At 52.9% G+C, this 13,226-nt stretch overlaps 1 protein-coding gene across 1 annotated transcript in view; it reads left to right on the top strand.

Moving 5' to 3' along the window:
* Positions 1–13,226, top strand: part of ZNF469 (zinc finger protein 469) — a 250,095-nt gene continuing 236,869 nt past the window's right edge. Inside the window, exon 1 of the mRNA XM_070388572.1 lies at positions 1–177. The gene's annotated coding sequence lies outside the window, so the exon portion shown is untranslated. The remainder of the gene's footprint in view (positions 178–13,226) is intronic.

Raw genomic sequence — 13,226 nt, 5'->3', positions numbered from 1 at the left:
GGAGAGGGAATCCCAGACCGCCGGAACTGGAGACTTCCCAGCCGAGGGCGAAGCGGCCGCGAGAGGCAGCGCCGGCCACCCCGTGGCTTCCGCTGGCACCTGGGCGCGCGGAGTCGGGAGGACACGTCGACAGCCGCCCGCAGGACACGCGGCAGACGCGCCACAGCCACCGCCAGGGTAAGTGCCGCCCGGGGGCCCCAGGGGCCGGCAGGGGCGTCCGAAACGCAGCGCTTTCTTGAGGAGCTGGGGTGTGCTGCTCTGAGAGCCATCCCTGTCTTCTTATTACTCATGCATTCAGACTCGCAACCAAGTCGTGGCAACAAATGCAGTCTGGAAACATCTTTACGGCAAAACAAAGAATTCTGCTTTCCTGTTGACGACTCAGAGTGCTGGCTGGAGAGCCAGAGCCCAGAGACGGATTGGTCTGGTGGGTAGAGGTCTGCCTGCGGTCTCTGCTCTGACCACGCAGTCAGGGCTCCCTCCTTCTATTCGCTGCCCGAGTTCTTTTGTCGAGTCCCTGGTGACTGTCTTCTGTCTCGGCACCCAGGCTTGGATGTGCTGCAGACAAGCCCAATTAGTGACACTTTCTGCTCAATGTGCATCTCATTATGGCTGTTCTGAGAAAGTGTGGAGACGGGGCTGGGTCCCCCAACCCACAGTGGGGAGAATAGGGTCCTCTCAGTGGCATATAACCTGTCACCAGTCTGCACTGTGGATAACCATGCTATGATGCATGGGGGGACCCGTCTTCTGGTAATGGCTTCATTTGAGCAAGTTTCAAAACAGTTCGCTTCGTGGTGCTTCTTGATGTGTCTGTTTCCCATTACACAGTCAGCCACCAGCGAAAGTGACAGTCGCGGTTTCCATGCGGAGTTTGTGAACCACCTGGAGGGGCTCCTCCACACATGCAGCGGCACCCACCACCCTCACTAACAGGCTTCCATAGCAGGGAAGGATGACAGCACTCCCCCCAGCCCCTGGGTTTGGGAGTTTTTCTGTTAGTTTTTAAATTAAAATACAAAACCCCACCTCTTAAATGGTAAAGAGATGAAAGAGAAGATTTGGAAATACTGTTGCCTGCCGAGCTGGAATGGTAACAGTGATAATAACATAGTAACAACATTAGTGACATAGCAACAGTAATAGTAACTTGATGACAGTAATAATAATACACAGTGTTCCTGCAGCTTTTTAAGTATGTTATGCTTTTATTTCTTATCTCATTTGATTTTGCAACTACCATTTTCAGATGAGGAAACTGAGGCTCAGAGAGGTTAAGATCCTGACCAAGGACACATACCTAGTGAGTGGCAGGATTATTAACTACAGGGCTCTGAACGCTAAGTCCCACATTTTGTGCTTAAGTCATTTACCCTTCTTGTTGTTCTCCAGTATACCTGAGTGCTGCCCTGGAAAATAGAAGGTGAAGCCTGGCTGGAGGTCTTTTAAAATGTCAGAACTTGGTATGTGTTTAAGATCCAGCAGTTAACAGAGTTAGATATTTATCTACCATCTACTATGTAGGTAATGCAAAGAGCCCAGGATGTTGATGAATCTGCACTGATGTGATCTACTGGGGAAATAGATGAAAATGTGAGCCGCTAGGAAGCCTTTCTTGGGTCGCTAAGAGTTGGACATGACTGAGCGACTTCACTTTCACTTTTCACTTTCATGCATTGGAGAAGGCAATGGCAACCCACTCCAGCACTCTTGCCTGGAAAATCCCATGGATGGAGGAGCCTGGAAGGCTGCAGTCCATGGGGTCTCGAAAAGTCGGACACAACTGAGCAACTTCAGTTTCACTTTTCACTTTCATGCATTGGAAAAGGAAATGGCAACCTACTCCAGTGTTCTTGCCTGGAGAATCCCAGGGACGGGGGAGCCTGGTGGGCTGCCGTCTATTGGGTTGCACAGAGTTGGCCACGACTGAAGCGACTTAGCAGCAGCAGGAAGCCTTTCTTAGTCCATCTCCCACATACTGCGTGTGTGTCCACAGGGACCTGCATCCACTGAGCGCCAGCTAGGCAGAGAAGGTCCTGGATCGTTTGTGGGAATTCTGGGAGGGGACTTTCTGTTAGGGGGAGGATCCATGAAGGGTTCATTTGAGCAAGTTTCAAAGCCACCCCCACTTCTCTCTTGGTGACCAGCTTTAACCTCCTTGCTGGGCGTTCTCCACCCATGTTTGGGGCACTGTTCCTCCTCCCCAGAGCCCCCACCACACATACTGCGTGGGCTTCTTGTGGATTGGGGTGTAGGAGCCTGCTTCCCTTTCTCTGCAGGGAGCTGCTCTCCCACTGTGGGAGCCATGAACCCTGCCCCATGGGGGGTGAGGGGTGGGCACAGCCCTCAGGAGTGGTCAGAGGAGCCTTCTCTCTGACTCTGGGATCAGGCCTGCTCCTGAGCACCAGGCTGTTGCTGTTGTGGTTTTTCATCCTCATCAGAGGCCCCATAGTCCCACAGGGAGAGTTATCTTAACCCACTCAATGGTCACAGAAGCTGGACCTCAGGGCAGTTAAGACACTTGCCAAGGCCACCTGGCCGGAAGCTCTGAGCCTGCTGGCAACCTGGCTGTGCTGGAGAGGGGTCATCTGCCTCCCAGATGCAATCTTAAAGAAAAACAAAACAGATTGCTTGAGCTGTAACTCATGTACCGTACAGTTCACTCATTTAAAGAGTACAGTTCTCTGGTTTCCAGTCAGTCTGAGGAGTGGTGCAGTAGCCTCATTGCTAACAATTTCAGAACATGTTCATCAACCCATCACCAGTCACACCCTCTCCCCAGTGGCTGGAGCCCCTAATCCTCTCAATGTCTCTATGGATTTACCAGTCTGGGCCTTCCCCCTGAACAGAATCAGATAGTATTTGGCTTTTGTGTCTCTCTGCCTCCTTCAGCATCACATCCTCAAGGTACATCCATGTGGCAGCCTGTGTCTCCGGGTGAGACCCCTGGCCTTTCCCACCAGAGCCCCTGAAGGCATCTAGAGACTTAGGAGGAGCCTCCAGCTTCATCTAGGGCACCGCTTCATGTTTTCTCATGGAGACCTCATGTTTTGCCCTGTTCTCCGTGTTGTGACAAATGAACACGGAAGGCTCAGGACCCCTGGCCGTCTCCAATGGGTTTGCTAAGTTAACAGCCCAGCCAGCTTTCACCATTAACCATGGGACTCTGCTGGCTTCCCTTAGCACTTGGACATGGAGAGGAATTTCCATTTCTGAAAGTGCAAAAGGGATTTCCAGGGGACCCTGGGGAACTTTTTCAAAATAGTGTATGAAGTGTGCATTTGAAAGCAAACAGCAGCCTCAGGCAAGATAAGTGAATATGTGTCATTTCAGCTGGACCTGCCTAAAGCACTATGTTATAAAAGATTGCAAAGCCCTGACTGGGATTTGGTGATTGATTGATGATGTCTGCTGTGGGCTAGGTAAGGGGTGACAGTGAGCTGTGTGGTGGCAGATTTAGGTAAAAGGGAGAAGTGGATCCTGGAAGCTAAGGCCAGGCACACTCAGAAGGCAAGCCTTGCACCAACCTGTGTGTGTGTGTGTGTGTGTGTATGGAAGGACACGTCCTCAGGCCCAGCTGTGCTGACCAGGCCAAGTTTCAGGCAGGCGGAGTCTGGACCCAGGCCCAGCAGGCTGGTTTCAGGGAGTCCATGAGGAAGTCATCTCCCAGGTCAGCCCCCTCTGAGTAATCGAGGATTTAATAACCAGAATCTCTTGCCTCCCCACATCTGGTGACTTTCGGGCCAGCACAGTGCGTTTCCTTCTTGGCCGGTGGGTCCCCACGGAGGGAGCATCGTGGATGGGTGCCAGTGCCGGGCTGGGGTCCAGCACCCGCCAGCCCCCACCATGTGCCCTTGCACCTCTGAAGTCAGCTCATTGCAGAGGAATTACGAGCCCGTCCCCCACTGTCCTGCCCCCGGTGCCTCCCCTGCTCACGACTAACGAACAGTCCTTGGCAGTTGGGGCTTCTGAGGAGTGTCCCTCCATTGGAAGGACAGCAAGTACAGTGAGCGCCCACGGAGGAGGCTGGAGGAGAAGGCCAGGTGCCTTCTCTGGGGATCAGGTGTCTGAGGCCCACTGCCAGGTCCCCATACTCATGCATGCATTTGTTTGTGACCTCCTGCTTAACTCATTTCTCTTGGAAAGTCAGTTTTTCCCCTTAAAAAGAGACCAAGCTAGCAGACAACCAGAGTGGGGAGTGCACGGTCAGTCTGCTCCCGTCTGGGCTAATGAGGACATCACCCCCACCTCTGGCTCTACCACGGCTGCTTCTGTTCTGCAGTGGGCAGGCAGGCAGGGCTGGCCTGAGGCTCCTCCCCATCCTGCTTAAGTGCCTGGGGGCCATTTATCCTGAGCAGACCCGGAGAGAGTGCCCTACCAGCCAGGAGAGTGGACCCCAGGGGGCCACTGCTCTCCATCTGGCAGGGTGACCTCAGCGTGGTCCCTACCACCACTGCTGTGTTGACCTTGCCAGCCCACAGAGTGTGCATGCCCTGTGTGCCTCTGCCCCCTTGGGCCTTTGAGAGCAGGTCTCATGTTTTAAGGTCTTGTGTTTTAAGATGAGGTAACTGAGGAGGCCCCCCAAAAGTGGCCCCCAAAGATGCCCCCATCCTGACCCCCAGAACTGCAGATATGTGACCTGACATGGCAGAAGGACTTTGCAGGTGTGATTAGATAAAGGATTGGAGATGGAGATGGATGGATCATCCAGGTGGGCCTGGCATAACCTCAGGGTCCTCATACAAGGCAGGGGACTAAGCCTCTGAAGTTGGACCTGTCAGGTCATGTGGGTGTTGTGTTCACGTTCCTGACCCATAAGTTGGGGACTTTATCAGTGAGTTCCCATCTTACCTCCATACACTTGGTAGATGAGAACAGGTATCCTGAGAGGTGGCCGCCCATGTAGGGGTGAATCCAGAAAACCCTCTGCCATAAAACAGTGTCCCCAAGGCACACACCACATGGCCTCGATCCTCTTGTTAGCAATCTTGATTTGTCCTCCCCACTCAGCTATGAAATACACACCCTCCAAGGAAGAAACCACGTGGAACATTAACGTTTTAGGGTGGGAGGTGGCTCTCACAGGATGTCTGGGCCCAGCCCCTTGTGAAATCACCCAGTGGGACGCCACTCAGCCCTGGCACATGAGAACTGCTGGTGGCAGGGAACAGAGCAGGAGCCCCTTCTGGGTGTCTTGTCCTGCTGACATGCATGGGCCTAGGAACCTGCATGTTTCACACGTTCCCAGGCAGTTCTGCTCATGCTGGTCTGGGGTCTACACTCTGAGAGCCCCTTTGGTTCATGCATTCCTTGTAGTAAACACAAGGTGAGTCATGGACTTGAAGGTGAAACGGGTAATGACACAACTTTAGAAAAAAGGAACAGGAGAAGATCTTCAGGACCTGGGCCAGGTGAAGTTCTGAGACCTGATGTTGCAAAGTGCAGCCCCTTGAAGGGTTGTCATAAAGGTAACTGACCCCGATCAAATGGGCTTGGTCAAAGTATTGACAGATACTGGTGGAGAGGATGGACAGACAAGACCCAGGCTGAGGAAAGATGGTAAACCACAGAGCTGACAAAGGACCTGGGTCCAGAATATACAGAGAACTCGCAAAAGTCAACAGTAAGAAACAACCCAATTGGAAAATGGGCAAAAGACATGAACAGACCCCTCATCCGAGAGATACAGATGGCAAATGGGGCACAAAAAGACATTTAACATCATGAGTCCCTGGGGAAATGCATGTTAGGCCCGCAGTGAGACACGCCGCACACCTGTGCGAACAGCCACCATCCTCACGTCGGTAACACCGGGTCCTGGCAGCATGGGGAGGAACCAAGTCTCGGCTGTTGCTGGGAGCGTGCAGCACTGCATAGCCCTTGGAAAAACGGTTTGGCACTTTCCTCTAAAAGTGAAAATGCAGTCCAGTAACGACACTGAGGGCGTTTATATCCCCGAGAAATGAAGACCTGTCTTAACACGAGAACATGCATAGCAGTTGTACTTCTAGCAGCCCAAGCTGGAAACCACAGCTGTGTCCTTCACCTCTATGGAAAACCACTTGGCAGTGAAAAGGAATGAACTCTGTGAGTAGAGAGCTGCTCACACACAAGCACACAAATGCGCACATGCACCCACACACACGTGCTTGCCAAGCTGACGGAATCCAAACACACGTGAGACCTAGGCAAGCCTCCTGGCAGTGACGATGTGTCCTAGGTGTGTACAGGTTGTTAATGCAGGGGAGCTGGGAGTGGGGGAGGAGACATGGGCCCTCCTGCACATGTCAGTTTCCTGTGAATTTGTCATTACTGAAAGAGTAAACTTTTAAATAAGGGGAAAACCAAAGACAAAGCACCACAAATTCTTGTTTTCTCCCTTTAATCTTTTTCACTTGGAGAGTGACTAAGTCCATCTGAGTCACGAGGCGGCTCTGGGGACTCAGGCTGGTCAGACCCCAGGGGAGGCGGGGCTTTTCCAGGAAGACCTTGACCTAGCTAGAGCTGGGGACCCCATCTCGCTAAGCCTTGATAACGGATGAGTAACCTACCCAGTCATCATGCCTACTGTGTGAGCGAGTGTTCTGAAGGTTGTGTAGCATAGTAACATTTGTGGCTGTTCCCACCTATGGTGTACACTTAGCGTCCAGCCAGTAGATACTTACTGAGAACCTAATGTGTTCCAGACACAGAAGATGGAAGGGAAGCACAGAGAGGTAAAGCTGCTGGCCTCAGGTCACACAGCCAGTGAGTGGCAGAGTAGGGATGAACCTGACACTGATTCTGGAGGCCACACGCTTACCCACTCCCCATGACTAGACCGGCTGCCACATGCCCTGGGGGCCTTCATCACCCTCCTTCCTCAGCACAGATGAATTGGGGTCCACCCTGGGTCACCCAGCTCTCTGTACGGAAGGTGGCTGGGGTGAGGTGTGTCCCCACCATGGTGGATCAGCCATGAAGCCCTTTGTGGGGAGTAGTTTGTCTTACCTGAGTTCTGACCCAGCCCAGGCCCCTCAGGCAGCAGAGGCCAAGAGAGGCAGAGCCAGTCTGGCCTGAGGGCGCAGTTATGCCTTGGTTGCCAGAGCAGGTCTCTAGGCCTTGGGGAACCCTATTGCTGGGAGCACTGACAGCTGTCAAAGGGAGGGAAGCTGCAGGCTCTGAGTGCATGTCCTGCTCTGTGACCTACAGTAAGACCCTCGACCTCTCTGGTTGGGCCCCAGTCTCCGACTGACAGGCTCTGACAGGCTGTGCTTGGGGATGCAGAGGCCTTTGCCCTCCTTTGCAACCGGGTCTGAGGTGAGTTCTGGTATGTCCTCTCTGAAGCTGCCAGCCCTTGTGGGTGATGTCGTGCTACCTGGTGGCCGGTCCCAGCATCACAGTTGAGAGACTGTGGTCACGTGTTCAGGGCCAGCTTCCCCACACCCGTCTCTGAGCTGCCATGTTCCTGTGGGGAAGAGGCCCTCCCTGCTCCTACACCAGGGGCTCCACCCAAGGTGGGGGTTTTTTCCCTCACCAGGAGCTCAGTTCCTGGGCTGTGCTGTGGGTGGTCCTGGCCCAGATAAGGGGCCCTGACTGCTAGGGTGCTGGACCCTTTCTCACTGTAAAGACTTTTAAACGTATAAAGTAAAAACTCTCTTTGGACATACCAAGGAGCCCAGCTCTATCGCAGTACAGATTCCCAGTAGAGCAAACCCAGCGATTTGTGTTTCTCACAGGGCTGAGTGGTGCCCAGCAGCCCCTGGGCTCAGATGCCATGCTGAGCACACACTGCCCCACTGGCACCGCGGGCTCTACCGCACATAGAGACCAATGTTCATACTTGAAGGAAACACTCTAGTTCACTAAACGGTAGAAAAAATGAAGATTTTAGTGTTTTTCCCACTCAACGTCATGGAGTCCTCTATCCATCCCGGGGATGGCAGATTTACCTTGGCTGCTGCTGCTGCTGCTGCTAAGTCGCTTCAGTCGTGTCTGATTCTGTGTGACCCCATAGACCGCAGCCCACCAGGCTCCCCTGTCCCTGGGATTATCCGGGCAAGAACACTGGAGTGGGTTGCCATTTCCTTCTCCAATGCATAAAAGTGAAAGTGAAGGCACTCAGTTGTGTCCGACTCTGTGCAACCCCATAGACGGCAACCCACCAGGCTACCCCGTCCATGGGGTTTTCCAGGCAAGAGTACTGGAGTGGGGTGCCATGGCCTTCTCCATTACCTTGGCTAGGTTCATCAAAAATACAGATTGCTGGGCCCCCAAGAAGATCAGATCCGGGATCCCTATGGGCAGAACCCGGGAGTCTGCACTGTAAGCCGTGGCCCTAGAGGATGTTTATAGCATTAAAGTCTGGAACTTTCTTGAGGGTGCAGGGCGGGTTCTAGTAACTAAAGTCTCAGTGTGTTTCAGCTGCACACCAGGAGCCACATCCCCAGGTCACAGACAGACGGCCACTAGGGGTCCTCCCTCCCCCTACCTCCCCCTCCCTCCCAGCCTAGCTCACCCCTCTTCTTCCTTTTTCCTTCTTTTCTAGGCAATCACACCCGTAGATGTGTTTTTCTCTGTGGCTGGCTACTTAGTTACTGACCGGCATCTCTATATTAAAGTTGCTTTAGGGCTTTCGGAGGTGGTTTGTTCTTCCAGGGGGTCTTCTCTAGAGTCCTGGGCAGTACTTCAGGCCTTTGGACTTTCCTTGAGGGCCATTCACAGCAGGGCCCAGAGGCGTCAAGGCCTTGGGGCTGGGGCCTCACATCAGCTGCCAGAGGCACAGGCAGCAGGGAGGACCCAGTGTCTGGCCATGCCGGGTGGAGGGCTTGCTTTGGGGCCAGTAATGGATTTAGGAGTAGAGTCTGCATTTGGTTCACTTTCCAGTTAATCTCTATATACAGCTGAGCCTAAGCTTCCTCGTCTGAGGAATGAGGATGAAATGAAATGCAGATGGTTGGCACATTACCGATACACATTGTCCTCTTTCTTCTGTGCCGAGTGGGCCAATCTGGGCTCAGGGCCGCACTGGCCATTTCCTGACAGTAAGACCCCAATGGGAAAGGGTCATTTCAAAAAGAAGATAAATATCTGACTGTAACCAGTACAAAATGCACACATCAGAGATTTTATTTCACTCATTAATGAGAGAACCAGGGAGACATTGCCTATGTTTCAAAGGTTTCAGAGAACCACATGTGCAGGCAATGGGGATCTACAGAGGGGCTGAGCCGCCTGGCACTGCACCTGCCTTTCTGTGGATAGAGATCACGCTGCAGGGCTGGCAGTGAGGGCAGAGAGGCAGAAGGGGTTTGTCCATTTCTGTCTATGCAGGTTTTCCTGATGCTTGTAGCTGTTGAATGGTAGTGACATTCCCCCAGTCTCCAAGTTGTCGAGAGAGTAAAGGAAAGAGATGGAGGAGGAAAGGCTTTGCAGAGGCTTATGTGTGTCAGATTTGTGGAAGCTGAGGGGCTCGGGGGACGCAATGCAGCCACACCTTCACGTCAGTTCTTGGCTCAGCTGGAGCCTGGTTCAAACTCACCGCCCCCTCCCTTCAGCACAGGCTCCTTTGGCCCAGAACCCTGGCACCTGAGTAGCCCGCAGCGCATTCATCGCTGTAAAGCGGAGTGAGAGTGCCCTCGGGCTGTGGGAATCATAGCTTTTCTCCCAGTCACTGTTTCCCTTTCCAAGCAAATGGCTCAAAACAACCAAACACCCCGTGTGCAGAGATGAAGGACACCTGCTCCTGCCAGGGGCCAGGGCCCAGGCTTGGATGTGATTTCCACAGAGGGCAGGACACAGAGATGGAGACACAAGTGCGGGGAGGTGTCCCCTGCTGAGCATGCAGCCTCCACCCACCAGGGAAGATGCTGGCCGGCCAGAGGAGCTGGACATGGGAGCGGGTGCTCTGTTCCCAGCATCTCCCCACAATTGGAGAGCACTTTGAGGAAGGCGGTTTCGCCCCAGTCCCTAAACTCTGGTCTTGGTTAATTCAGAAACATCAGAGTGGTTGCGGGTGAGGGAAGACAGGTCACCATGGGTGGTGGGTGTGGACACCCCTAGTTGTTCTAACCGAGCTGTGGGAAGATGCTGGAGCAGGGATGCTGGGATCAGCTTGAAGAAAACCGTGGTTTGCCTGTCCTGACCAAGTCTCTCACAGCTTGGGAAGCAGTCCTTTCTGGGGAGGCCGCTCAGCAACAGGAGCCTGGATCTGCCACCAACAGAGCTGAGAAGCCCCCTGCTTCCACACGGGGTTCTGGAGGGAGAAGACACTGGCTGTGTGTGGGTGATGAGCCCTGGGAAGGTGGGTGGGGCATGCACCCCCACTCCCCCTCCCTTCTCCAGCCTTCCTGCCTCCAGGGAGCATCGGGTTAGCCTGATGGTCTCTGAGGATGAACATCCTTGAGGGGGTGGAGCAGGCCTGGGCGTCCCTTCTTGGCGGTGCCTCCAGGGTTTGAGACGGGGCTCAAGGCCCCCTCCTCTGCCTCTCACAAGTCATAGAAAAGGCGGATGATAAATTCATTTGTGCCTCTGAGCTTTGCTTCCATTTCATGAGTGATATCATCAGCCCTTTTGGGAGGCATTACTAGCTACAGGGCTGGGAAAGTAAGCCGAGGGGGCTCCCCTGAACCCCAGGCAGCTGGGGAAGGTGGTCATGTGTCAGTTATTAGGGTCACCTGAAAATGCATCAGTGGCAGAAGGCTGGGCATTCCCAGGCCTGAACCCCAATGTGAGCAGCTGAGTGGAGGTATCTCTCCCCACTCCCCCAGGCCAGGCACCACCCTGTGTCCATGGAGCACTCAGCTGGGCTGGCGGGGCTGGCGGCATCCAATCCGCCAGAAATCGTGAGTCACCACGGCTCCGGGTGGACCTCACGGGTGAGGACAGAAGGTTCCCACGCGCCCTCTGTACTTGGCTCTGGGTGGGCAGAAGGTACAGGGAGAGGAAATGGAAGGCGGATGCTCAGCCATGTCTCCTAGGGGATCTGGGAACAGGGGCCTCTTCCAGGGAGACAGAGGCCAGGCTGAAGTGCCAAGGCAGTCTCCCATGGCAACCACGTGGCTGCAGCATGGGCTGGCCTTCCTGGGACCTTTCGAGGTTCTGGAGAAGCCCTAGGATAAGGTGTGGATGTTCTGTCCTCGCTCTTTGTTGACCAGATGCCTCTTGTGTGCCCCGCATTGATCTGTGCTAAGTGTCAAATTCAGAGAATTTAATAAGAGATTTGTACAAAGTCAGGCAGAAAATAGAAGCTAAGCTGATGCATCCAAAGCCAGCTCACAGGCTGAAAATTTCAGAACTATTGATCATGGCCATTGAGTGGGTGAATGCACTTAGCTCAGGGATCTGCTAGCAGAGGATGGACTTGTGCTTGACAGGGATTTGGTTTTGGCCGCATGGCCCTTGCCGTCTGGCTGTGGATCGTGGTGTTGGCCTGTCTGCTCCAGTCTGGCCCTGGGCCTGCGTGAGAGTGAGTAGGTGAAATTCCAGAAATGTTTAAGTATATCTATACTTTATTCCAGTGACCTCAGAATAATAAATCATTTTGTCTGTTGTTCGGTAACCTTTAAGTCCTGCCTTCCTAATCCCTAATTGGCAAAGCAATTGCAACACCAAATTGCATAGTTCTGATGTAACTATGTAAATATTAACATGCTAGGTCCTGGCTTTGGTTTACTCTTTATAATTTGGGTTGTATTTTGTCAAAATATGCCTTTTCCTTCTTATTCCATGGGGTGCTAGAGTTTCATTAAAATGTGTAGAGCTACAGTGAGCCTCTTGTCCCCATCAGAGCTGTTTCCTGCCCTGTTTTCAGTTGCACACAGTAGTAAAACAAACGGTGTGAAAGAACCCCCCGCCCTGTGGCCAGCCACAGCAATCATCCACGTTGCGTGGTTTTGCTTCCTCAGTTCCTCCCACCCGTGCCCACCCCATGCCTGCCACCTGAGTGCTTAAAGCAGACCTCAGCATAGATTGCCCAGCGGGCCGTGATGTTGGGGTCCCTCTGTTCTCTGGAAGAACTACTTGCCTTCTGCCTGGCACTTCAGCACTGGTGAGCAAGCCCAGGTCCATGGCTTCATCGGGGCTGACCGAGTCTAGCATTGGTTCCTTGCTTCTAGGACTTTCCTGCTTCACACAGGATCCTGTAAAGCAGAGTGAGGGGAACCAAGCATTCATCCTGACGAGTGAGCAGCCTCCAAAACCTAGGCACATGCATCAGCGTGATGATCACGCCAGGGCTGTGCGTGTGCTGCTTCGCTTGAATCCGCACGTCTTCATATTTTTGGTGCTACAATCCATCCTTGCCCAGTGGGAACCCTTCGAGGTGCTTCTGAGTCCTTTCAAGTTCTTAGTTTTTATTTTTCACGTTAAATGCTTTCAATCATTTGAATTTTACATGTTGATGAGTTCGGACAAATTTATACATGCATATAACCTGCATCACAATCAAGATAAATTGCTTTCATCAGCCCAGTATACTGCCCCACCTAACCTGCTTCCTCTCAGATTAGGTGGGTCTTTTCTAAATTGTCAAGTGAATGGGACCATCCACTACGTACTTTATGTGCATTCAGCTTCGTTCACAGCATCATGTTACTGACACTTACCTGCTTAGTGTTGTTTAGCAGAGGTTGATCCCCCATCATTACCCGCAGCATCCGGTGTTTGGCTCTTTGCGTGTCCCCATGTTGATGGATGAACTTCCCTGGTGGCTCAGATGATAGAGAGTCCACCTGCCAATGCAGGAGACTCTGGTTCAATCCCTGGGTTGGGAGGAACCCCTGGAGAAGGGTATGGCAATCCACTCCAGGAGCCTGGCAGGCTACAGTCCATGCTATAGTTAGCCCAGTCGGACACGACTGAGCAACTAACACCTTAATGTTGATGGACATTTGGGTTTTTTGTTGTCCTTTGGGGCTGTGATGAATAAAGCTCCTGTGAACCTCCATGTACAAGCCCCTGTGCGCACTTGTCATTTTCATCTTTTGGGTGAGTACCTAGGAATGGAATTGCTGTGTCTTAGACAAGTGTAAGCTGAGGTGTTAGTCGCTCAGTCATGTCTGACTCTCTGCAACCCCATGGACTGTAGACTGCCAGGCTTCTCTGTCCATGGGATTCTCCAGGCAAGAATACTGGAGTGGGTTGCCATACCCTTCTCCAGGGATCTTCCTAACCCAGGGATCGAACCCAAGTCTCCTGTATTGGCAGGTGGACTCTACTGTCTGAGCCACCAGGGAAGCCCGTCCAAG

The sequence above is a fragment of the Bos mutus genome, chromosome 18, assembly GCF_027580195.1.
Source record: "Bos mutus isolate GX-2022 chromosome 18, NWIPB_WYAK_1.1, whole genome shotgun sequence".
NCBI lineage: Eukaryota > Metazoa > Chordata > Mammalia > Artiodactyla > Bovidae > Bos > Bos mutus.
Note: the sequence above shows the minus strand (reverse complement) of the source record. Positions and strands in the feature narration are given on the sequence as shown.